Consider the following 26,344-nt stretch of genomic DNA (forward strand, 5'->3'; position numbering starts at 1 on the left):
CACACACACACACACACACACACACACACACACACACACACTTTATGGCAGGTGGTTCTGCTGGGTTGGGGCGGGGGGGGGCAGAGGGGGCTTCACCTGCGTGGGGTGCGCGCGCAACACACGGTGTAGCTCGAGCTGCAGATGGTGATCTGGAGATGACGTTATGGGTCAGCGTAAAAAGCACGTGGTCATAGCAGGGGTCACGTGGTGTGCACAGAACGCGTTCCTCTGCACCGCGGGGTGTATTGGCAGTGTTGCCAGATTGGGCGGGAAATATGTCCGAATCTGGCAACACGTTTGTAGCGGCGATGTAGGGCATGTTAAGTAAAGCGTTTCACCGCATAATGTGATTATGGCAGAGCAGTGAATCACTAGTGGTGTCATTTAATTAGTAGATTGAACGATTAATCTCTTTTTATTGGGGGGGGGGGGGGAGGGGGGGGTAGGGGTGTGTCCCGTTGTACAACGTCGACTATGTTTTTTAACAACACACCACGGATGGTCACGTGGTCACGGTGGTGAACCTGGATTAAAATGAATAAATAATAATAATAAATAGATAAATAAATAAATAAAATAACAACCACAACACTGCATGTGTTCACGTGCAGATAAGCGTCTTGCAGCGGCTGGGAGAAAACAACATCTGGAGCGCGTCACGTCGCCGCGTCTCTTCCCCTCGGCGCGCGTCCTCGATGCGCGTGCACCGCAGAACAGACGCAGCAGCGGCGGCAGCAGGCAGCGCGAAAGCAAGCGCGCGCGCGACGGCATCTCAACTCGCATCGTCTCCTCGCGCCTCTGTCCATCACAACGGTGAGGACGATGCATCTCTAACAGGATGACCCCGCGGGCACGCGCGTCCCCCTTAACGAGTCTGGCACGCGCGCGCGCGGGCATGAGCGTTGATGTACTGGACGTCTAAAGCCGCGCCGGGACCCCTAACCGGCACGTTCTTGCGCTGTTACCTGCGCCTCAACATGGCGTCCGGGGGCGGGAGCGGGTGGCAGACCCCCTGTAGCCCCCCCATCGTCGACAACACGAGCAGACACACGCGTACGTCCTCGTGCGCCGCGGCGATGTCGCGCGAAGAAGGCGGCGGCGGCTGGTCCCTGGAGTACACGCAGGACCTGCACCTCAAGATGAGCAAGAAGATAGCCCAGCTCACCAAGGTGTGTGTGTGTGTGTGTGTGTGTGTGTGTGTGTGTGTGTGTGTGTGTGTGTGTGTGTGTGTGTGTGTGTGCGTGTGGGTGTGTGCACGTGCATACGCGTGTGTGCGTGCATGTGTTTACGTGCTGTCAGAGCCTTTCACGGATCCATCAGAGGCGTAAAGATGTGAGTTTTTTTCGCGTGCGTGCGTATGAGCATGCGTACATGTGTGCGTGCGCGTTTGCTCGCACGCGTGTTAGCGTGCGTGTGTTTACGTGCTGTCGAAGGCTTTATGGATCCATTCAAGGATGTATGTGTGTGTTTGTATGTTTGTGTGTGTATGTGTTTCTGTGCATGCATGTAGCCTATGTGTGTGCGTGTGTGTGTTTACGTGCTGTCGGAGCCCCCGTTTGTAGCGGTGTTGTTTCCGTAGCGGAGAGTGGAGGCGTCCTGCTCCACAGTAAACGGTACTTCAACCAGGGGACAGGATGGTGGGGGGGGGATGCCGTTTATTCGTGAATGATGGGATGCACCCAGTGCTCCTCATGTCGCTGGACGTTTTTTTTAGGTATAAAAAAACCGCAAACACACACACACACACACACACACACACACACACACACACACACACACACACACACACACACACACACACACACACACACACACACACACACACACACACAGGTATGAATGAAAGAGGAATTGTTATCATTCTATGACGGTGTAGCTCTGCCGAGTTCCTATTGACTACCCCAGACTATACCATTACCATGTGCCCTTGTGTGCACGTGTAATGCGTGTGTTTGTGCGTGCGTGTTTGGTGCGCGTGTTTTTTTTTTGCTAGCCTGGGATCAGTGAAGTTATGTCACCTTTTAGAGCAACCTCGTGTTTTGGCAGCGCTTCACTCCTCCTCTCAGCTCGCCGACGACCGAAAACAAACAGGCCTACTCCTGCACAGAGGAACGCTACCGGCCGGGTATCGACAAACACATAATGAAGGGAAATAAACGGTACATATCCGGGAAATTGCTAGCAAAATGCTTGCAAAATGCTGGCACAATGCAGACATAAAGCTGGCAAAATGCTTGCAAAATGCGGGAAAATGTCTGGCAAGATTCGGGCAAAATTCTGGCAACTTTGGCCTGTTTGGAGGTGGGGGGATTGCAGTCTGTAGGTTGGTCGTTATCTTGTGGCTTCTATGCATACTACAAGCTCAACACACTAGTGGGTTATATATATTTTTATGACACACCTTTTATTAAAACAATATGAATGGGCTTTGTTGCGATTTTACTTTGAACCTGTGTCACTTTGTTTCCGCCATCTTTTACTTGATAGCGGAGTCATATAGAGACTTTTCAGGAGTGAAAGACTTATCACCTAGAGTCATAGAGAGACTAATCACCTAGACACTAGAGTCAGCGAGAGACTTACCACCTAGACTTTAGTCAGTAAGAGACTTATCACCTAGACTCTAGAGTCATGGAGAGACTTATCACCTAGACTCTAGTATCATAGGGAGACTTATTACCTAGACTCTAGTCATAGAGAGACTTATCCCCTTGACTCTAGAGTCATAGAGAGACTTATCCCCTTGACTCTAGAGTCATAGAGAGACTTATCACCTAGACTCTAGAGTCAGTGAGAGACTTATCACCTAGACTCTAGAGTCATGGAGAGACTTATCACCTAGACTCTAGTATCATAGGGAGACTTATTACCTAGACTCTAGTCATAGAGAGACTTATCTCCTTGACTCTAGAGTCATAGAGAGACTTATCCCCTTGACTCTAGAGTCAGTGAGAGACTTATCACCTAGACTCTAGTCATAGAGACACTTATCCCCTTGACTCTAAAGTCATAGAGAGACTTATCACCTAGACTCTAGAGTCATAGAGAGACTTATCACCTAGACTCTAGAGTCAGTGAGAGACTTATCAACTAGACTCTAAAGTCATAGAGAGACTTTGACCTAGAGTCATAGAAAGACTTATCCGACTCATTCTGAAGTAGGGAGGGAGAGGCAGGAAGTCAACAGAGAGAAGCCAAGAGAAAGTGTCCATATGCGGCCCTTCCACCATTAAAACAAGCATCCATAATTCATTGAATACTTTATGGGATGGTTTAACAGTACAGGCAAGACCTACGGCACGGATGGACAAACAGGCCTACTCTTGACTCTAGAGTCATAGAGAGACTTATCACCTTGACTCTAGAGTCATAGAGAGACTTATCACCTAGACTCTAGAGTCATGGAGAGACTTATCACCTAGACTCTAGTATCATAGGGAGACTTATTACCTAGACTCTAGTCATAGAGAGACTTATCCCCTTGACTCTAGAGTCATAGAGAGACTTATCACCTAGACTCTAGAGTCAGTGAGAGACTTATCACCTAGACTCTAAAGTCATAGAGAGACTTTGACCTAGAGTCATAGAAAGACTTATCCGACTCATTCTGAAGTAGGGAGGGAGAGGCAGGAAGTCAACAGAGAGAAGCCAAGAGAAAGTGTCCATGTGCGGCCCTTCCACCATTAAAACAAGCATCCATAATTCATTGAATACTTTATGGCATGGTTTAACAGTACAGGCAAGACCTACGGCACGGATGGACAAACAGGCCTACTCTTGACTCTAGAGTCATGGAGAGACTTATCACCTAGACTCTAGTATCATAGGGAGACTTATTACCTAGACTCTAGTCATAGAGAGACTTATCCCCTTGACTCTAGAGTCATAGAGAGACTTATCACCTAGACTCTAGAGTCATAGAGAGACTTATCACCTAGACTCTAGAGTCAGTGAGAGACTTATCACCTAGACTCTAAAGTCATAGAGAGACTTTGACCTAGAGTCATAGAAAGACTTATCCAACTCATTCTGAAGTAGGGAGGGAGAGGCAGGAAGTCAAGAGAAAGTGTCCATGTCCCTTCCACCATTAAAGGGGACTTATTATACCACCAGGTGTGAGTGTGATTAGCCTTACAAGCCGTTTCGAAAATCTGCCTAATATGACATCACTAGTGGGTGTGTCCACCTAGATCTGTGCTGGATAGATCTATCTACCAGCCTACCCAGTGGACTGAAGTAAACATTGCTCATCTATCCAGCACAGATCTAGGTGGACACACCCACTAGTGATGTCATATTAGGCCGATTTTCGAAACGGCTTGTAAGGCTAATCACACTCACACCTGGTGGTATAATAAGTCCCCTTTAAAACAAGCATCCATAATTCATTTAATACTTAATGGGATGGTTTAACAGTACAGGCAAGACCTACGGCACGGATGGACGCATTGTTGCAGTGAGTTTGAACTGGTTTAAGTGTGAAATGGTTTAAATTTGTACTGGTTTCAGTGTGAACCGGTTTCAATTCGGACTGGTTTCAGTGTGAACTGTTTTTTAATTGAACTGGTTTCAGTGTGAATTGGTTTCAATTTGACCTGGTTTCAGTGTGAACCGGTTTCAATTCGGAGTGGTGTGAACTGGTTAACATAAATTAACATAAATAATAAATTGCTTCGCTGTCTTTACTGGAAGATGGTGTGCCTTTTGCCTAGACACTGGACTGAGACAGATTTTTAGCTACGTGTGGAAAGGGGTTCTGAATGAAAAGAAACAAAAGTGACGAAACAAGAAATATGAAGCTCAGGTTATTCTATTTGTCATATGCACATCATAACAGGCATAGCAATCATAGCTGCCAAGAACATTGTTGTATCCCAAGTTCTCCTTAACAATGCAAAAAACAGAATGATAGTATAAGAAGAAAAAATAGTAACAAAGTAGAGAGCAATTTATGTTTGCATGTGTATGTATATATAAATAGATGTTTAACTGGAGAAACTTAAAGTCAGTTTAAGTCTTGAATGCCCTCCCTCTCTCCCTCTCGCTCTCCCTCTCTTTCTCTTTCTCTTTTTCTCTCTCGCTCTTTCTCTCTCTCGCTCTCTTGCTCTTTCTCTCACTCTCTTTTCTCTCACTATCTGTCTCTCTCTCTCTCTCCCTCTCTTTTTCAGGTGATGTGTATGTATATAGATATATATAACTGGCAAAAAAACTGATTCTGTTTAAGTCTTGAACGCTCTCTGTCTCTCTCTCTCTCTCTCAGGTGATTTACGCGCTTAACACCAAGAACGACGAACACGAGGAAGAGATGGAGGCACTGAAAGACTCCCATGAAGACGAGGTACATCTGAGAATGTAAAGGATGTCTGGTCTCAGCAACCTCACCTGGTCTGAGTCTGATTGGACTCTGGGGCTGGGGGAGGCTGCACACCTGTTGCTCATTAATCAATCAGTGTGCAACAGTATCTGTTGCACACACTGTGGCTGTTTCCCAATGTGAAGGCTGCAGCCTTGCTAGGACGCGTCCCTGCTAGTCGCGTCCTATGGAGATGAGACTAGAGTGCTAGCTCGAGTGCTTCCTAGCGTTTGTAATGTTCGGACTTTGGAACGACTTGCTAGTGTGGAAGCGCTTCCGCTTTTTAATACTGCGTTTACGCTTGTAAACACAATTGCGCTTATGAATAAAACATGGCAGCAATCAAGTTGATCGATATTTATTTGACTTTTGTCTGTTATGAATGCGGTCATGTCTCCTTCGCATGGAGCCTCTTTGAGGAAGTCACAAAAGCTTTGTTGCGGTTGATCGAATCGTCTTTATTAAAAAAAAATCCATTCAATTTTTATAAAACTAAGTGAAATTGTCTGAGAACTTAATTCATCACATTTACTGTATGGTTGATTACTATTATGCAGGGGGAAAAAGACAAAGAAAGTGATGATAATCATGTATTTATTTGGATATATTATTTAACTGATCTGATTCATTCATATATACCTACAATCTACCAGTGCTTTGAACACATAAGTATATTATATAAAATACAATTATATACGTTCATTACAAATTACAAACATTGCAAATGATCGGTGGTGCATTTATTAATATAATATCAATATAATTTAATATAACTTCACTTACATTTGAACGTCTACTGCTTTCCCTCTGCCATTTTTTATATCCCGTGCAGCGTGTGAACGCAGTGGATTGTGGGTAGTTTTGGCTCGCCTCGGATTCAGCGATGCATCCTTGAAAAATCTCGGAATTCTCAAAAACAAAGGACGCGAAAATGGCGCAGCTTTCGAGTGTCCTCAACATTGGAACAGTGCTTGTCGGCGTTCTATGACATAGCATCCTTAAAAGGGCGGCCGTTGAGCATGCTTCCTTGACATTGGGAAACAGCCTGTTACTGGGTACGTATGGCTGTCTGTGAGGGATTCACGAGTGAAGCTAGGAGAGAGGGCTGTGCCAGTGATTACAAGATAATCCGCAAGTCCAGAGAGGTGGATGAAGAGTAAAGGCAGTAGCTCAGGAGGCAGAGCGGGTTGACTGGTAACCGGGAGGATGCTAGTTCGATCCCAGGCTCCTCCTAGCTGAGTTTCACACTGTCCCTGAGCAAGACACCTCACCCTAACTGCTCCTGACCAGCTGGCTGTCGCCCTGCATGGTCGACTCCGCTGTCGAAGAATGCATGGTTGTAAGTTGCTGCAAAAATCCCTTAAAGGTCCCATGACATGCTATTTTATGTATTCTTTAATATAGGTATTAGTGGGCAACTAACACAGTATTCAAAGACGTTCCCTAAATTCAGCCGTGGTGCAGAGTTACAGCCACTCCGAGCCAGTCGCACATTGAGCTTCCCCCAAATGCGCTGTTTCGGTGGGAGTGTCAAGGAGGAGGGTGGGGGTGTGGCCCTGAGCAGCTTGCAGCCACCATGCGCTGTTTACAGTGGATGTATCACAATGGCGAGCCGCACACAGCCTTTAGCCGTGTTCTGTAAATATTCTAGAACACACGGGAGTCCTGGAGCTCTATATTTAAATATTATCATATAGCCTACACAGATATCTATATCATATAATATATATTATCACGACCAAAAGCTGTGTGAGCCGATATTATGAATCTCATACGAACGCGTTGGGTTCTCCGACGTTCCTGGTTCTTCAACGTCCACATCAATGTGAATACACACACTGTAACGCAAGTGTTTCTTGTCGGTTCTTTGACGTGTCTTGTATTTCCACAACGAGACTGTCGTGGGGGTTATCTGAGCCATGGTTGAGAAGGAATTGGGGGAAAGGAACTTTGATTTGACTCGCTGAAGTACATGAACTGCGACATGCCGCCGGTTGCCGCGAGGCACCATCGCCCGGCAGCGGGCAGCCGGCAGCAGGCAGCGCGCGGTTCAGTCGACTTCAGGTTGATGTGAAAGTGGAAGAACCAGAGACGTCGCAGAACCCGACAAAGTCGTTTGTGATTCATAATATCGTCTGGAGGCGCACACAATATGTTATATGATATAGATATCTATGTATATGATATTATTTAGATATAGAGCTCCAGGACTGTAACGCAAGTGTTGTACACTTCCTTGTTATTTGGATAACCGTTCTGCTGTTGGTGTGACGTCGGACTCTCGTATCTGGTATTTCTACAACGAGACTCGTATTGGGGGTTATCTCAGCCAAGGTTGAGAATGAATTGGGGGAAGGAACTTTGGCTTTGACTCCCTCAAGAACATGAACCACGACAAGGAGGAGGGGATCTTTGCCGGGCAGCGCTTATGCACCTCCGCCTCCGGCGGTGGTCCCTCAGCGGGGCTCAAGCGGGAGACATTCGCCGCCAACAATCCCTTTCTCCTCCATGTCGTGGTTCATGTTCTTGAGGGAGTCAAAGCTAAAGTTCCTTCCCCCCAATTCATTCTCAACCTTGGCTGAGATAACCCCAATATGAGTCTCGTTGTAGAAATACCAGACCTGTTATGCGCCATCACACCAACAGCAGAACGGTTATCCAAATAACAAGGAAGTGTTACAACACTTGCGTTACAGTCCTGGAGCTCAACCCAGTCGCCAAGAAAAAACGTCAGTGGTGTACGTTTCCATGAACACTGGATACGTAGCATTTCAACGTAAAAAATAGCGTGTTATACCTACAATATCCACGTGTGCCGCTGTGGAGGCGGGTTTCGGGGTTTGGGTTTCACGGCTTTCGCGGCAAATTGTGGACACGATTGTTTAGGGGGGGGGGGGTGGGAGACTGTTGATGACCGGGGAGGGGGGGGGGGGGGAGAGACACGGTTGTTTGAGGGGGGACGACGACACACGATTGTAGGGGGGGGGGGACACGTTAGTTGAAGGGGGGGGGGGGGGGGGGGACACGTTTGTTGAGGGGGGGGGGAGACACGTTTGTAGGGGGGGGGCGCGCTCGACAACGAGAGTTGGTTTTTATTGAACGCTCGACAACGAGAGTTGGTTTTTATTGAACGAGACTTCAACACGGAACAGCTGCGCGAAACGATGGTCACGTCACTCTCGGTGACGGTGTCGACAATAATGAACACACGAACAATGTTAATAGAACAACACACAACCACATAACATCCCGAACCCATTAACCCCACTTAATCCTAACAACAAAACAAGTTAACAAAAGCCCCATTTGTCAACTGAGAACCCCAATTCCCAGAATCCCCCGCGGCTCCGGAACACGGCGTAGCTTATATTAATCTTTATTATCTGAATGGGAAATGCAATATTTTAGGACAGATACACCATTAAACGCGTTTCTAATGACATTTCTAGCGAGAAATGTACATTTTCCTTACATAATCTTCAGTCAGTGAATGTGTATGATCTTTATTAATCTTTATTATCTGAATGGGAAATGCAATATTTTAGGACCGATTCACCGTTAAACGTGTTTCTAATAACATTTCTAGCGAGAAATATACTTTTTAATTGCATAATCTTCAGTCAGTGATTGTGTCTGATCTTTAGTTTTATAGTTATTAGGAGTTGATCGGCTCGCTCGCATGTTTCAACGACGTCAGGTTGCTTTCGCTAAACTAGCAGCTCACGTGCTTCCTGCGTTTGTGTTATTAAACTGTTACTTTATGTAACTTTTAATGATATCATCTTGTTAGAAACACGTATATCTGAGAGCCAACCCAGTCGCCAAAATCATACCTACGTTGACAGTGTACGTTTCGTGAACACTGGATTACGTCGCATTTCAACATAAAATAGCGTGTTATACACACACACACACGCACGCACATGCACAGACACACACACACACACACACAAGCACACACACGCACGCACAGACACACAGACACACACACACACACACACACACACACACACACACACACACACACACACACACACACACACACACGCACACACGCACACGGTGCATTTCGCTGCTAAAACAACAACAAAAAAATATTCCCTCAAATATTATTACTTTCAAAACGTTGGCCAAAATGGCCAATAATATCTTTTTTTTTTGGGATGCTTCTAGGACATTTTGGGTGGATTTTGAACGGTATGTGGGGGGCACGTTTTTTGCAGGACCTGGCAACCCTGCGCTGTTGCCCGAGATCTGGATCCACCCCGGCGTGGTGCCGTCTCCTTTTGACCTTTTGACCCCAGACTACTGGGGGAATAGCTGAATCAATTCATTAGTCAATCAGAAGCATGTAAATATCTTTCCGGTGGCGTAAGAGGACGAACAAGGTGTCCTTCAACATCTACGCTTCCAGGCGATTGCAACGGTGCCACACATGAGCATATTCGAACATGTTTAATGGTAGTAATTAGCTGTCGAAATTGGAGGCCTTAATCAATACTGAGCAGCTGTTGATTTGCTTCCCGATAAAGATTTGTCACAAATGACATGTTATTTAGCATCTACACGTTGAGCTCACGTTGAGTCCAATGACACCAAGAACGACACTCTAGCTAATGGTAACATGTATTTTACATGGTACACCTAGGTCTAGGACATGATCTCGGTGTAGCAAGAGGCCGAGCTTGATCTCATTGGACTCAGCTTAACGTGTAGATGCTAATTAACATGTAATTTGTCAAAAATCTCCATCGGGAAGCAAATCTATAGCTGGTCATTATTGATAAAGGCCTCCAAAATCGACAGCTAATTACTACCCCGAAACATATTCAAATATGATCATGTGTGGCACTGTTGCAATCGTCTCGAAACGTTGATGTCAAAGGACACCTTGTTTGCTCTGTTGCACCACCGGGAAGATATTTTCATACTTCTAATGGATTGATTCATATTTTTAGGTTCTCGGAGTGAGACTTTAAGTGGCTGCAGCAGAAGTGTTGAGACGAAAGATGATATCAAGAGATTTATAGAATATTCCCATTCACATTATGATTCTTCGTCGTAACATCCGACCAAACATCCTTTACATTCACAGAGCGAAGATTATGAAAGTCCAGGCTCAGCAAGTGCTCCATCTCGTTGCACCTGCACCCAGCGGCTCGCTTGCAAGATTTTGGCCTGAAGTTCTTCCCAGACCAACACCCTAGCCATCCAACATGCATATCTGAGAATCAGGCCTCTCTTTAATAATGACAAAAAGTTATGAGAGAAATACACATTAACTTTTTGTTATCTCATAAGCGGCGTGGTGCCGGCTCCTTTTGACCTTTTGACCCCCGACTTCAAAAACGTGGCCACAGGCCAGCTGTGTCTACACACCTTTAGCCACAAATGTACACCTCCATCCCACAAAAAATGGGGACTAGAAACTAACCTCTGTCTTATGTACATTTACTGTACTGTTGGAGGTCACGCCCCTTTGCCGACCTTTTCAAGATAGCTAGGGATGCTAAAATGTTTGCACACATTTCCCGGGGCCCCGTGTACGACATATCCGAGATTTGGAGTTCTAGCCCTTAGAGATAAAAAAGTTTTCCCAAATGGAGTGTCATTTGGACAAAGCCCCTCAGAAGTGTAGCCTGCAAGACCTAATGGTTCAGAATGTGGTGGAAAAACAGTTTTTGAGATAGGAAGGTCCTACCGCCCTGAAATTTTAATACCTTATTCTAGGGCCTAACTGGGACCTCCGCACCGAAACTTGGCCCGGTCGGACCCCGAGGGCAGGAAGGGGGGGCCCTTCCTGCCCGAGACTTGGCGCGGTCAGACCCCAAGGGCAGGCCCCCCCTTCCTGCCCTCGGGGTCCGACCGGGCCAAGTTTCGGTGCGGGGGTCCCAGTTAGGCCCTAGAATATGGTATTCAAATTTCAGGGCGGTAGGACCTTCCTATCTCAAAAACTTTTTTTCCACCACATTCTGAACCATTAGGTCTCGCAGGCAACACTTCTGAAGGGGCTTTGTCCAAATGACAGTCCATTTGGGAAAACTTTTTTTCTCTATGGGCTAGAACTACAAATCTTGCATATGTCGTTCTCGGGGCCCCGGGAAATGTGTGTCAACATTTTAGCATCCCTAGCTATCTCGAAAAGGCTGGAAAAGGGGCGTGACCTCCAACGGTACAGTCAATGTACATAAGACAGAGGTTAGTTTCTAGGCCCCATTTTTTGCGGGATGGAGGTGTACATTTGTGGCTTAATGTGTGTAGACACCGCTGGCCTGTGGCCACGTCTTTGAAGTCTGGGGTCAAAAGGTCAAAAGGAGCCGGCACCACGCCGCTTATGAGATAACAAAAAGTGAATCTGTATTTCTCTCATTACATTTTGTCATTATTGAAGAGAGGCCTGATTCTCAGATATGCATATTGGACTGTTAGGGTATAGGTCTGGGAAGAACTTCAGGCCAAAATCTTGCAAGCGAGCCGCTGGGTGCAGGTGCAACGAGATGGAGCACTTGCTGAGCCTGGACTTTCATAATCTTCGCTCTGTGAATGTAAAGGATGTTTGGTCGGATGTTACGACGAAGAATCATAATGTGAATGGGAATATTCTATAAATCTCTTGATATCATCTTTCGTCTCAACACTTCTGCTGCAGCCACTTAAAGTCTCACTCCGAGAACCTTAAAATATGAATCAATCCATTAGAAGTATGAAAATATCTTCCCGGTGGTGCAGCAGAGCAAACAAGGTGTCCTTTGACATCTACGTTTCGAGACGATTGCAACAGTGCCACACATGATCATATTTGAATATGTTTCGGGGTAGTAATTAGCTGTCGATTTTGGAGGCCTTTATCAATAATGACCAGCTATAGATTTGCTTCCCGATGGAGATTTTTGACAAATTACATGTTAATTAGCATCTACACGTTAAGCTGAGTCCAATGAGATCAAGCTCGGCCTCTTGCTACACCGACATCATGTCCTAGACCTAGGTGTACCATGTAAAATACATGTTACCATTAGCTAGAGTGTCGTTCTTGGTGTCATTGGACTCAGCTCAACGTGTAGATGCTAAATAACATGTCATTTGTGACAAATCTTTATCGGGATGCAAATCAATAGCTGCTCAGTATTGATTAAGGCCTCCAATTTCGACAGCTAATTACTACCATTAAACATGTTCGAATATGCTCATGTGTGGCACCGTTGCAATCGCCTGGAAGCGTAGATGTTGAAGGATACCTTGTTTGTCCTCTTACGCCACCGGAAAGATATTTACATGCTTCTGATTGACTAATGAATTGATTCAGCTATTCCCCCAGAAGTCTGGGGTCAAAAGGTCAAAAGGAGACGGCACCACGCCGGGGTGGATCCAGATCTCGGGCAACAGCGCAGGGTTGCCAGGTCCTGCAAAAAACGTGCCCCCCACATACCGTTCAAAATCCACCCAAAATGTCCTAGAAGCATCCCAAAAAAAATGATATTATTGGCCATTTTGGCCAACGTATTGAAAGTAATAATATTTGAGGGAATATTTTTTTGTTGTGGTTTTAGCAGCGAAATGCACCGTGTGCGTGTGTGTGTGTGTGTGTGTGTGTGTGTGTGTGTGTGTGTGTGTGTGTGTGTGTGTGTGTGTGTGTGTGCTTGCGTGCGTGTGCGTGTGCGTGTGCGTGTGCGTGTGTGTGTGTGTGTGTGTGTGTGCATGTGCGTGCGTGTGTGTGTGTGTATAACACGCTATTTTATGTTGAAATGCGACGTAATCCAGTGTTCACGAAACGTAAACTGTCAACGTAGGTATGATTTTGGCGACTGGGTTGGCTCTCAGATATACGTGTTTCTAACAAGATGATATCATTCAAAGTTACATAAAGTAACAGTTTAATAACACAAACGCAGGAAGCACGTGAGCTGCTAGTTTAGCGAAAGCAACCTGACGTCGTTGAAACATGCGAGCGAGCCGATCAACTCCTAATAACTATAAAACTAAAGATCAGACACAATCACTGACTGAAGATTATGCAATTAAAAAGTATATTTCTCGCTAGAAATGTTATTAGAAACACGTTTAACGGTGAATCGGTCCTAAAATATTGCATTTCCCATTCAGATAATAAAGATTAATAAAGATCATACACATTCACTGACTGAAGATTATGTAAGGAAAATGTACATTTCTCGCTAGAAATGTCATTAGAAACGCGTTTAATGGTGTATCTGTCCTAAAATATTGCATTTCCCATTCAGATAATAAAGATTAATATAAGCTACGCCGTGTTCCGGAGCCGCGGGGGATTCTGGGAATTGGGGTTCTCAGTTGACAAATGGGGCTTTTGTTAACTTGTTTTGTTGTTAGGATTAAGTGGGGTGAATGGGTTCGGGATGTTATGTGGTTGTGTGTTGTTCTATTAACATTGTTCGTGTGTTCATTATTGTCGACACCGTCACCGAGAGTGACGTGACCATCGTTTCGCGCAGCTGTTCCGTGTTGAAGTCTCGTTCAATAAAAACCAACTCTCGTTGTCGAGCGTTCAATAAAAACCAACTCTCGTTGTCGAGCGTGCCCCCCCCCCCCCTACAAACGTGTCTCCCCCCCCCCTCAACAAACGTGTCCCCCCCCCCCCCCTTCAACTAACGTGTCCCCCCCCCCTACAATCGTGTGTCGTCGTCCCCCCTCAACAAACGTGTCTCTCCCCCCCCCCCCCCCCTCCCCGGTCATCAACAGTCTGCCCCCCCCCCCCCCCCTAAACAATCGTGTCCACAATTTGCCGCGAAAGCCGTGAAACCCAAACCCCGAAACCCGCCTCCACAGCGGCACACGTGGATATTGTAGGTATAACACGCTATTTTTTACGTTGAAATGCTACGTATCCAGTGTTCATGGAAACGTACACCACTGACGTTTTTTCTTGGCGACTGGGTTGTGGAGCTCTCTATCTAAATACTATCATATAATACATAGATATCTATATCATATAACATATTGTGTGCGCCTCCAGACGATATTATGAATCACAAACGACTTTGTCGGGTTCTGCGACGTCTCTGGTTCTTCCACATCAACCTGAAGTCGACTGAACCGCGCGCTGCCCGCTGCCGGGCGATGGTGCCTCTCGGCAACCGGCGGCATGTCGCAGTTCATGTACTTCAGCGAGTCAAACCAAAGTTCCTTTCCCCCAATTCCTTCTCAACCATGGCTTAGATAACCCCCACGACAGTCTCGTTGTGGAAATACAAGACACGTCAAAGAACCGCCCAGAAACACTTGCGTTACAGTGTGTGTATTCACACACACACATGTGGCGCTCGCACGGTCGAGTCTCATTGGCGGGCCAACGTCTCTGGGCGGGCCAGGCAGAGTAAGGGGAGGAGCTGAGATTCCTCATGACGTCATGAGCACAGATTTCCAAATCAGCGCGCTTGAGCCTCCGTTTTTTCAAAGGCGAGCAGAACAGCTAGTGCTCGTTTTACACCAAACGCAAGTTTTAGCCACTGGGGGACCATAGGCAGGCTAGGGGAACTCATATTTATGTTAGAAAACCTCATAAATTGAGATTTTCATGTCATGGGACCTTTAATGTAAAGGTAAAGGGTGTAAAAAGCGGCACTTAGGTAAGTGGACCTACCATACACTTTGAGTAAGTGGTCATTTGTAACTCCACCAAAAATCTTTGAATCCTGTGGCCTTTGCAAAAGCCATTGTTACTTATTATTATTATTATTATTAGGTCGAAACTGCAATTGTTTCAAGATACTAGTCACACCCTCAAGACACACCCTCCCTCCCTCCTTCCCTCCCTCTGTCCCTCCCCCATCAATGAAGTACCATGCCATGGGACCTTTAACACACACACTTACATACACCTATATGCATGCTTACACTACCAAGGGACCGCAATGGTTTTTTTGAGTTGTGTATCCTTTTGACCTGATTTACATTTGTATGCTTACCATTGTGCATGTGTCAATATAGAATTTCAATCACTCAATCCAAACCTCTCTCTCTCTCTCTCTCTCTCTCTCTCTCTCTCTCTCTCTCTCTCTCTCTCTCTCTCTCTCTCTCCTTCCCACCTCCTTCCCTCTCTCTCTCTCCCACCTCCCTCCCTCACTCATTCACGCCCCCTCTCTCTCTCTCTCTCTCCCCCTCTCCCACCTCTCTCTCTTCCTCCCTCCTAACCTCCCTCACCTCCCCCCTCTCTCCCTCCATCATCGAGCATAATATCTCAAACTGTGTTATTATTAGGTCGAAACTGCAGTTGTTTCAAGACACTAGTCACACCCTCAAGACACACCCTCCCTCCCTCCTTCCCTCCCTCCGTCCCTGCCCCGTCTCTCCCTCCATCCTCAAACATAGCAGCTCAAACCTTGTTATTATTAGGTTCGGCTGTGTTTCAGACGCTAGACTTTTGGTGTCAGTGTGTTGGCCTGGCGTGTTAATGGAGCCAGCGTTCCAGCTCGCCTACTCTGATTCACTGAGTCCTAACTGAGCCATCTGTTTTCCCAGACAGCCTCACTTTGTGCCAAATCGACTCTAGTTTGAGCTCACTCCCTCCCTCTCTCTTGCTCTGTCTGTCACTCTCGCTCTCGCTCTCTCTCTCTCTCTCTCTCTCTCTCTCTCTCTCTCTCTCTCTCTCTCTCTCTCTGTCTCTCTCTCTCTCTCTTGTGGTAGAAAATAACCGAGTTCTATCACTTCAACTAAACTCAGAGTGCTTGAGGAAACGAGGAGTCCAGGTCAAGTATGATAAGAGACTTTATTGCTATCCGCGAACAGGCCACAACAAAGCCGAGTGGCTTGCAAAACACACTGCCAGGTGTTTCTCAGGGTTCGCACAACACACTCCAGAATGATTCTCGTCTTTCTATTGTTTTATCTCAAGTATGCTTTCAGTACGCCCTCGTGTGTTCCACCACTCTGTTATCTCTGCCCTTCGTTCTTCTCTTCCTCTGACTCTCCACTGACCTCTTCCCTCTTCTAGTCTTCTTATTTCCTAGCGGAGGCCCATCGCTTAATTGCTCGTTATCACTTTTCCCATCTTTGTCCCCGTTGTCACCGTCAATGTCATCACCGTTACTTGTTCTCCTAATTCCTTCATTACAGTCCATGTGTATGGGTGGGCCTTGTCACAACCCTTATTTTCTGCATTTCGTTCGACCTCCCCTTTAATATCTACCGTGCCTGTTATCAGGGGATACAATCCTGTGTTACACGGTGGTGACTGAGCCTTCAGGGATAATGGCTCAGTTTTCTCATCTTTATTTTCTATTTCTCCAGCTGTTCTCTTTTCTTTCCTTACAATTACAATTAGGCATTTGGCAGATGCTTTTATCCAAAGCGACTTACATCGGTTAATACACACATTGACACACCGACGGCAGAGTCAACCATGCGAGGCGACAGGAGCAGTTAGGGTTAAGTGTCTTGCTCAGGGACACATCGACACTCAGCTAGCAGGAGCCGGGGATTGAACTAGCAACCTTTCGGTTACTTTTTTCCGCTTCTTTTAGCTTTGTGATTTCAAATTATTACCTCCATGTCCCTACACATCACTGCATCAGAAGTCCCTCCCACGGGCCATATTGTGCCTGATTTTGCTGTTCTCTTTTCCCATTTCTCAGAGATCTTTTTAATCTCATCTTTAAGCAATGGACAGTCTCTGCTCAAAATCTCCACTGCCGTCGGTGCCATATTAATCTTCTCTAGATGTATAAACACTATTTTTAATACAATTTATTTTACTTTATTCTACTCGTTAGTTAAATTATTTTATTTTACTTATGCCGATTGGAATGCGGCCCTTCCCACCATTAGGGCTATTTTTAAATCCAGGAAGGTTTACACAATTATTTCAGTTTAATTATTCTCAGTCTGTCTAATTTATTTCAGACCTAATTTAAATTTCAGACCGGGAAAGCTATTATAGAGCATTTTTTTATGTGTTCGTATGTAATTGTTTTTTTCCCAAGGATGCAATGCTCTTTCTTTGTCAGCAGAGGTCGCAAGGGGACATTCTGAAGTGAATAAGATTGATATCTATAGGTTGATACACAGACAGGCAGACAGACAGGCAGATAGGCAGACAGACAGACAGACAGACAGACAGACAGACAGACAGACAGACAGACAGACAGACAGACAGACAGAGGTGGCCAATACGTCGACCGCGATCGACTGGTCGACCGCGAGAGTAGTGCGGGTCGATTGCGTGACATTAAAAAATTATAAATCAAAGTTTATATATTTTTTATTTTATTAATATAATTAAAAAAATTATAAATAAAAGGATTTAAAAATATAGAAGGATATAAAAATGAGTGGACACACTGTTCAAACTATTGCAATAGATCATTTGCTACTATCAAATGCAAATTGTTACATTATTTTTGAATGAATAGATAAGTAAGTACCCTAGCATAGACAATAGACACTGTGGGTGTGGCTGAGACATCAAATCCCATGTATTACATTAAATGTATTAATCAGCAGTTGGCTGAGTCCTTCCTAAAACACTGATTCGGTGGGGATTGAACCCCGGACGAACGGGTGTTAGAATAATTTGCGTCTCTCTCGTAGATCGCACCATCTTTCAACGTCTTTGTTTAATACGACTGCATCACCTTCTCTCTCACATTTCACTTTATCAAGTTAGAAGTCAACTGCTCATGATCCTATCGCTGCGTTATCTCTGTGGAGATCCGCTGTTCCCCCCACCCCTGGAACAGCGGAGCCGTCGCATCTACAACAGAATGAAACCCAATAAACCACCAGTGTGTGCAGGGTCCGGGAGGGTAAATTGGGGTTCTAGCTCACACGCGGAAATATAAAAATGTGCTGCTCCAAAATAAGCAACAAAGTGAGTAACGTGTCATCTGTGTTGTCTGTGTTGTTCTACTAAGCGGACGCTTGATGGTGACGTATTACGACGTGATGACAAAAAAATACTATTTCATTCATCCAAGCGTAATGATTTGTTATTCTTTAATATATTTGATAATTTGTGTATGGCTTAGTCTTAAAAGTATCATGTTTGTGTGGTATGTACAAGAGCCTACCGTGGCCAGGCCACAGATTGCCTAGTGTGAATACAGGCCAGAGAACAATAGGGGCCAGTTGAGCACGGTTAGGTGTGAAAACGGCCAACGGCCACGGCACTTATTTTTGTTGAAGCCCCGTTCTAAACAGCCTACTAGATGAACCCTCACTCCAGTCCAGTGGTAGTGGTAAATATGCACCAGAACGCTAGTCGCCAATCGTTTGAAACGGCTCACTCATTGCTTAATAAAAAAAATACTATTTCATTCATCCAAGCGTAATGATTTGTTATTCTTTAATATATTTGATAATTTGTGTATGGTTTAGGCCCCGTTCATACGAAGCCGTACATTTATGACAAAATCGTGAGGACTAGGCTTGTGACACACACACACATGTGGCGCTCGCGCGGTAATAGCTCATTGGCGCCACCTAGTGATCATTATGTGCAAATGCACAGCCTCTCATTCAAATGACTTAGGGGTCCTCTTGCGGCGCTGTAAACCCGAATAAGTTAGCAGTACTCAAAAAAAGTTAGGTAATCAGTTGCCACAATTATTTTGAGTTCATAAACTCAAACATTTGAGTATATCAGAGCTTATATATTTGGAGTTTATGGTAAATGTAATTTTAAATTATAATGAAATTAAATTGACTGATTAAGCCAACTCAAATATTTTCAGGTTCTGCTACTCAGAATTTTTATTTATCTTTCTTATTGCAATAACTGAAGTGAACTTAATAATTTCAAGCACGAAAACTCAGGATTTTTAAGTTTCATTAACTTAACATTTATTAGTTTTTTTCAATCAATCTTTTGATTACTCATAACTCAAAAACATAGACTTGCACAAATCAAAATCATTTACCTCCAAACGTAAAATATTTGTGGCAACTGATTGCCTTAAACATAATAAGTACACTTGACTTAAAAGTCAAACAAAAGAAACCCACATCAAATTAAAAGTTTTTTTTTTCTATTCAGATGTTTAGTATAAACTTTTCTTGCCCAGTCTCTAAAAAAACATAAATAAATAAATGCATAAATAAAAAATATAAATTATCAAGTCTACTTCTGGCCTTTTTGTTTATACTTTAAGGTGAACCATGGAATAGAAAATATTCAAACTCAGAAAAGCTAAAAAAATATTTGTCGCAAATAGCTTATAAACTGTTAATACAACATTAGCAGGGGGGAATCAGCAAGTCTTGGGTGGTGACCAAAAATTGGAGTTTAGAAAGATTATTTGCCCACACCTGTGCCTTTTAGCACAAAATGAAACAAACAATATTTGAAAGACAGTAATGGCAAAAAAGAGAATTAAAGAAACAATTACAAAGGCACACTTGTGGACATCTGCTTGTAAACTTGCAGTGCAGCAACGTATAAACTAATTGCTTATAAATTCTTCACAACTAGAACTGCTAAAATTTCAAAACTGTACATTTACATGTGCAAAGGCAGTGTGTAGCCTTCTTTGGCTATCTGGTTCAAATCTAGCAACTTCAGGGTGCACTGTATAGCTTTAGAAAAGTAATTCAAACTCGAAAATCAGAATAAAAAATATTAATAAGACAATAAAAACTTGTTATTTGATCCATTTCCATAACAGAATAAACATCCCATCCTCAGAAGAAAATAAAGTCACTATAACACTGTTTCCAACTAGAAAGGTGGCTACTTTACTGAAGTAAAGCAGCCTGAAACTCTGAGTTGTTTATTTATTTATGAAAATGTATCAATGAAGAACTTTATTTTCTGATAAAGAATTATTTCCCAGAACTATATAGTACACATTTTAAAAACAAAATGCCATAGTGTATAAACACTTAATTCAACCCTGCATTTCAGTTAAACAATAAAATGTATATTAACCAGTACGAAGACAGTGTGTACTTTGTGCCATTTGGCTAAAAACAAGTTGAGTAGAACAGCAACTTTAACATCTACAGTTGAACAGTAGTCAACATGGACCTGACATATTCTCATTGTGGACTGTGCTCTAACAGAGTGAGCCATCAGAATCCACCACTCCTTATTGGATCTTGAGTTACACATACAACATCAGGTCATTTTTAAGAGTCTGCAGCTTGGGTGACAGTTTAGAGTCATCAAGACCAAGTAAGATTTTCTGTGTGAACTCAAAGGTGTTTGTCAGTCCCTCGGGATAACTGAGATGTAGTGCATAGATCAGGCCGAATATTACCAGGAAGGCATCTGCAAGCCTGGGGAGGCTGACAACCACATCACCCTCTAGGACGACAGAGACTCTCACTGGGTGGTAGTGAACTGGGCTTGTTGCATCATCGCTGACAGTTGTAAGGAGGACCACTGATGCATCCCGCAGGTCTGGCTCATCCATATCATCCTAAAAAATGAAAATGAGATCATATAATCACATTTACTGAAACTATGGCTGTGGCCATTTTGATTACAGTTGGAGGTCATATAAATAACAAGAAATACACAAGTCTGAAAGACTCCTGTTCATTCTGTTGCGTTGTGCTCTCATTGCTGAGAAAGTGAGATGACTTTTATGTGTTCCACTGTTAGGCTAATGACTGCTACTTTTCTTTGCAGTTGATTTTTTTTGATGCCGTAATGGTTCACACTTATGAACATCTTGCCAGAGGTTTCACACTTATGAACATCTTGCCAGAGGTTTGAAGTTGAAATACTGGTACATATACAGGAATTCTAGTGTGTTGGAAATGAAATGAAAATATGAACTGGTTAATTTACAGTATAATAGGCATGATATCTCTTTACTTGGACTTACCACACATGTTCTGAAAAATCCAGAGACTTCCTCACGTAGATACACAGGAAGGGCATGGAGAACAGTGGTACGCCTTGTGTGGACATCATGCAATTCCTAAGAAGATTAAAATAGTGTTGTGACAAGTTTACAATTCTAACCCAATGCCAAATAGTCCCAACTAATTATTAGTTAATTAAATTCCAGCATCTGCACATAAATCCACTAATAATCTGCTGACTCATCTGGTGCAATTACGGAATTTAAAAGCTTATTTGAAGCATTAAACTCCCAACATTACACTAAGACTCTACCTCTGAAATGTACTGTATAATCACCTGTGTATCATGGACTTTGAAAATGTCTGCCAAAGCATCTGCCGTCTTTCCAGTTTTGGAGGCCTTCTGCCTAAATAAGGCCATCAAACGAGGAGTGTGGCGATCAAGCTCCGCGTAGAAAGTGTTAGGTAGGTTCTGGTTAGTTATCCGTTGGAACTCTGCATACACCTGCATTGTAGAAAGGACAGTAACAGCAATTATTTATTTTATGATGAATGAAATTAGGCAACATTACAGACAATGTCATCAATGACATACAGTAGCAAAGATAAAAATTGAAAAATAACCTACAAAATGAATTTATTTATTAAATTTATTTAGCAAAGATAAAAACAGATGAAAGAGTTGACCCATATTACCTCAGACTGCATATGAAGAGCAGGCCAGAGGTCCATTAGCTCTTTCACCGCAGGACTCTTCATCACAATGGTCTGGCAATTGTGATGTCACTACCAAAGTCTGACGCAAGACTCGCTTGATGCACTCTACTTTTATGGGTGTTAAAGGAAGAGTATACATTTGTGCTATAGTTGCAACCTTTGTATGGACATACCACTGTCTCATGCTTTTTTAAGTGTGTTCTTATGTGACTGAGGAGTACAGACTCAGAAAATGGTTGCTGAAATGTGCATAAAGGACACTTGAAAGTCACAAGTTCCTGAATCTCCTTTGCACTGCTGTTATGTTCTTGTGTATGATATCTTGACAGATGAGTACTCAGTGCACCAAGTGTCTGAAATGTGCACATACAATCATCATGGAGGCATGGGAGTGGGCTACTTTTTGAAAAGTGGCTGTGCTGCAGTCTTCAGTGTTTAAATAAATATGTTCTAGTTGTAAAAGAAGCTGAACACAACTTACAGTGCCAAGTCATATTTGTCGCAGCAACCTGAAAACATACATTTTTTATTTTACAGGACACCTGTCATGAAATTTAAACCTCCATCAGAACTATCAGAAACGGCAGTCATATTCTTCATAAGAGTACAACAATACACCAACATTGAATAAAACAAAGTAGATGTTTAAGATGCCTGATAGACTATTCAAAACATTTCATTACACAAATAAGTCAAAGCTAGGTAAAGTTGGGCTGGTAGCACTCATAAATTCTTATCCTAGCAATAACAACAACAACAACAAAAATCACACACACAAAAAAAACCGAATGAATGACTTTCAGCTAGTCTAATGGTGCGTTCAGACCAAAAGCGTCTGACGGACCAAAAAAGTTTGAGAACCCCTGGTCAAAGACGTGTGAAACAGTTACGGCCGAACCGGTAGGCTCTGGCGTTAACTGGGGTGTGGGGAGAAAACAGCCGTCTTTAGTAAAGAGGTGTTTCCCGCTGTCACACGCTTCTCCCTCGCCCCGTAATAGCCGGCGCTTGTTGGGCGGGACATCGCCCCATGAGCCCGCTGGCCGCTCGCAGCGGCCTGCGATGGAGGCGGGCGGGGCTGATTAGCCGGGCGAGGTTGCCTTTCAAAAGGCAACGAAGGGCTGGCACGATCAATAATACAAGGTTTATGGTCGGCCTGCCTATATGTAGCGGGAGATGCGCGCGAAACAGTTATGGCCGAGCCGATAGGCTCCGGCGTTAACTGGGACACGTGGAGTTAGCTTCTGCTTTCAGAAGCTAACTCCATGCTAGCTTGCTAACATAACGGTTAACCGTTTTACATTGCAAACGTGACTCACTTCGTCCGTTTTAAAAACACGTTGAACCTCCAGAAACAAACATTCAAGAAAGTTTTATGTTGACTACTTACATTCACAACTCAGCGTTACCGTGCTCCAGTCGGTTAGTCACCCGCTCTTCTCCTCCTGGGCTCCGGTGACGGTCAGAGGAAGTGCACGCAAATACTAAAAAATAAAATATGTGAGCGCTTCCGGTGGAAGACTCACATATTTTCTTTTCTTTCAATTTATTTATAGCCAACCTTGTTACATGCAAACTAATAACAATGAATTATTTATAAACGTATTTAATAACGTGTGTGTGATAATTTATTCAAATCTATCTGATGCAATTGATTTATTTCTTAATTTGTTGTTAATTTTATTTATTTATTTGTTTTTTCAAAATAAGACATAAATTCATGTTTAATCCATGTAGTTTTAAGTAACACTGAGTTAATAATTGTAAGTATCAGTTACATAAAAATGCAAAAAGTTCTGATTAATCAAAGATTTCAAGTTTGATACACTCAAAAATAAGCAAATTGCTACTGTCACTCAATTTCTTAAAGTAACAACAACTTTTAGGAAGATTTTGAGTTTACACTACTCATTCCAATTAATTATTTTGAGCATTCGGGTTTACAGAGTAAGTAAAAATGGCCCGGCGTTTCTAGTGTTAAACATGAACGGTTGAGTACTCCAGCTCTGAGCTACTCAACCAGAACTTAAAACAAGAAACCTATTTCCTCAAAGTGCCAAGATCAGAATTAAAATTCCGCTCTATCGGTCCAAGGTCTGAATTCAAAAACTTTGCTCAATCGGCACTTCAAACAAGAAACTTATTTTCTCAAGATAACAAGGCCAGAAAAAATTCTGCTCAATCGGTCCAAGCTCAGAATTAAAATAAACTCTGCTCAATCGGTCAAAGGTCTGAATTTAAAAATTCCGCTCAATCGTTACTTCGAACAAGGAACTTGTTCTCAACACGCCAAGCCCAGAATAGAAATCACCTTAAACAGTACCTCAAACAAGAAACTTATTTACTCAAAATAACAAGAAGCATGTTCTCTCCAAATGCCAAGATCGGAATTAGAAATTCACCATCAATTGGTCCAGGATCTGCAGCTGAACTGGTCCCAGATCGGAATTAAATATTCACTAGTCGGCATCCCAAGGAAGCTCTTCTCAAAGAAAAAAACACAGAATTCATTAACAACACTGAATTCCAACTGACAACTCAACTCCAATTAGGATACTGTCAGAAAGATCCCTACAAAACTTGCTCACTCCACAGAGCTCTAGAAGATCTAGAGGCCCGCCCACTCCCTGCCCTATTGGAACTTTCCCACTAATTCGTTCTTCTAAAAGACAGTCCAGGACTTACTGTAGGCCTACTTAACAACAACTCGTATCAATAGAGAACCACAAAGCGTTTTAGTTAGTTAAAACCACAGAGCATTTATGGTTAGTATGCGCATACATCAATCTTTCACAGGCCTCCTCTTTTTCTCTCTCTCTTCCTATAATAATGGTTTGTTAATTTCAAGAGACTTTACCTGCTGCTCAGCGTTCAGTCAGGGCAAGAACAGATCACACAACTTCCTATATAATGGTAACAATGTTGCTTACCTTTTTATGATGAGCTCTGTTGCTGATTCGTTCGGACCCCGTCCTGCAGCAGTTGGCGAGTCTCTGTTCTTCAATGCTGTTCGTAACGCCAATTATGTGGTGGAAAATAACCGAGTTCTATAACTTAAACTAACTAACTCAGCTTTATTGCAGGCAGCAATAAAGACTCTTATAATACTTGACCTGGACTCCTCGATTCCTCAAGCTCTCTTAGTTTAGTTGAAGTGATAGAACTCATTATTTTCTAGCACATTCTCTGTCTGTCTGTCTGTCTGTCTGTCTGTCTGTCTGTCTGTCTGTCTGTCTGTCTGTCTGTCTGTCTGTCTGTCTGTCTGTCTGTCTGTCTGTCTGTCTGTCTCTCTCTCTCTCTCTCTCTCTCTCTCTCTCTCTCTCTCTCTCTCTCTCTCTCTCTCTCTCTCTCTCTCTGCTTAGTGCCTGTGGTGGGTGGAGTTAGTTTGTCACTTTGATTGTGTACGTGCAAATTGAAATAATAATTATTATTTTTGTTATTGGAGGCTTTTTTTTTGATTGCCTAATTTGTGATCTAATATTTTTGCATGAACATTTCTTTCATATCTTTTTTTCATTATTAGCTTTTGTGTGTATGAAAAAGACATAAAAGACATAACAAAAACCAAATGGACAATTGCATCATACCTTCCATATAGAACGTAGATGGTAGTTAGTATTGCATATACATTTTTTAATTCAAATATTATTATCTATCATATAATATTATATAATTCTATAATATATTAATATTATATAATTCAGGGGTGTCAAACTCATTTTAGCTCAGGGAGGAGGATAATCTATTCCCAAGTGGGCCGGACCGGTAAAAATATGGCATAATTATGTAAAATTAAACATGCTGTGAGCACACCAAACACAGGTTTCCCATTTACTTCCGTGAATAAAAAGGACGATGACCATTTTTCTTGGAAAACTCTGCACTCTGTGTCCACTTTTCGTCTTTTTGACAGAGACATTTTGGGGCAATGAGAGTGCCAAAGCGCATAATGTTGAAAGTATAAGGCAGAACGACAAGGTAGCTCCGGGCTAGCTGCACTACCTGTTTATACTTGCTCCCTGCTCAGCCCCGGTATGAAGTTTGCTTGCTTAACATAATTGCTATTGCGACTTCTAGTGGACACATTAAGAAGTTTCCTTCATTGAAAAATAGCAGATCATTTTACGTTACATTCCAAAGCGACTTCCAGTTACACACAATTGTCCAGTAGTTCAATGTACAAACAAATTAATCAGTGCCAGTCAATGCAATCCATGTAATGCTAGGAAGGATTTTTATAAAAAAATATATAATTTTTTTTATATATATATATATATATATATATATATTTTTTTTTTTTACAATACTGTACTTCACAAAATCATCTCGCGGGCCGGATTAAACCCGTACTCGGGCCTGATCCGGACCGCGGGCCGTACGTTTGACACCCCTGATATAATTCTATCATGTATCAATATTATATGATATAATATTAATTAAAACGACTTTTGTTCCACTATAGTTCACATACCATCCACTTTTTTCCTCCCATGG

General features: G+C 43.1%; 1 long non-coding RNA gene across 1 annotated transcript in view; it reads left to right on the plus strand.

Annotated features, from left to right (window-relative positions):
- Positions 1–703: 703 nt before the first annotated feature.
- LOC132460759 (uncharacterized) overlaps positions 704–26,344 on the plus strand; it is a 27,812-nt gene continuing 2,171 nt past the window's right edge. Inside the window, exons 1-2 of the long non-coding RNA XR_009526412.1 lie at positions 704–1,169; positions 5,261–5,338. This is a non-coding gene — a long non-coding RNA (uncharacterized LOC132460759). The remainder of the gene's footprint in view (positions 1,170–5,260; positions 5,339–26,344) is intronic.

The sequence above is a fragment of the Gadus macrocephalus genome, chromosome 7 (assembly GCF_031168955.1).
Source record: "Gadus macrocephalus chromosome 7, ASM3116895v1".
NCBI classification, from domain to species: Eukaryota; Metazoa; Chordata; class Actinopteri; order Gadiformes; family Gadidae; genus Gadus; species Gadus macrocephalus.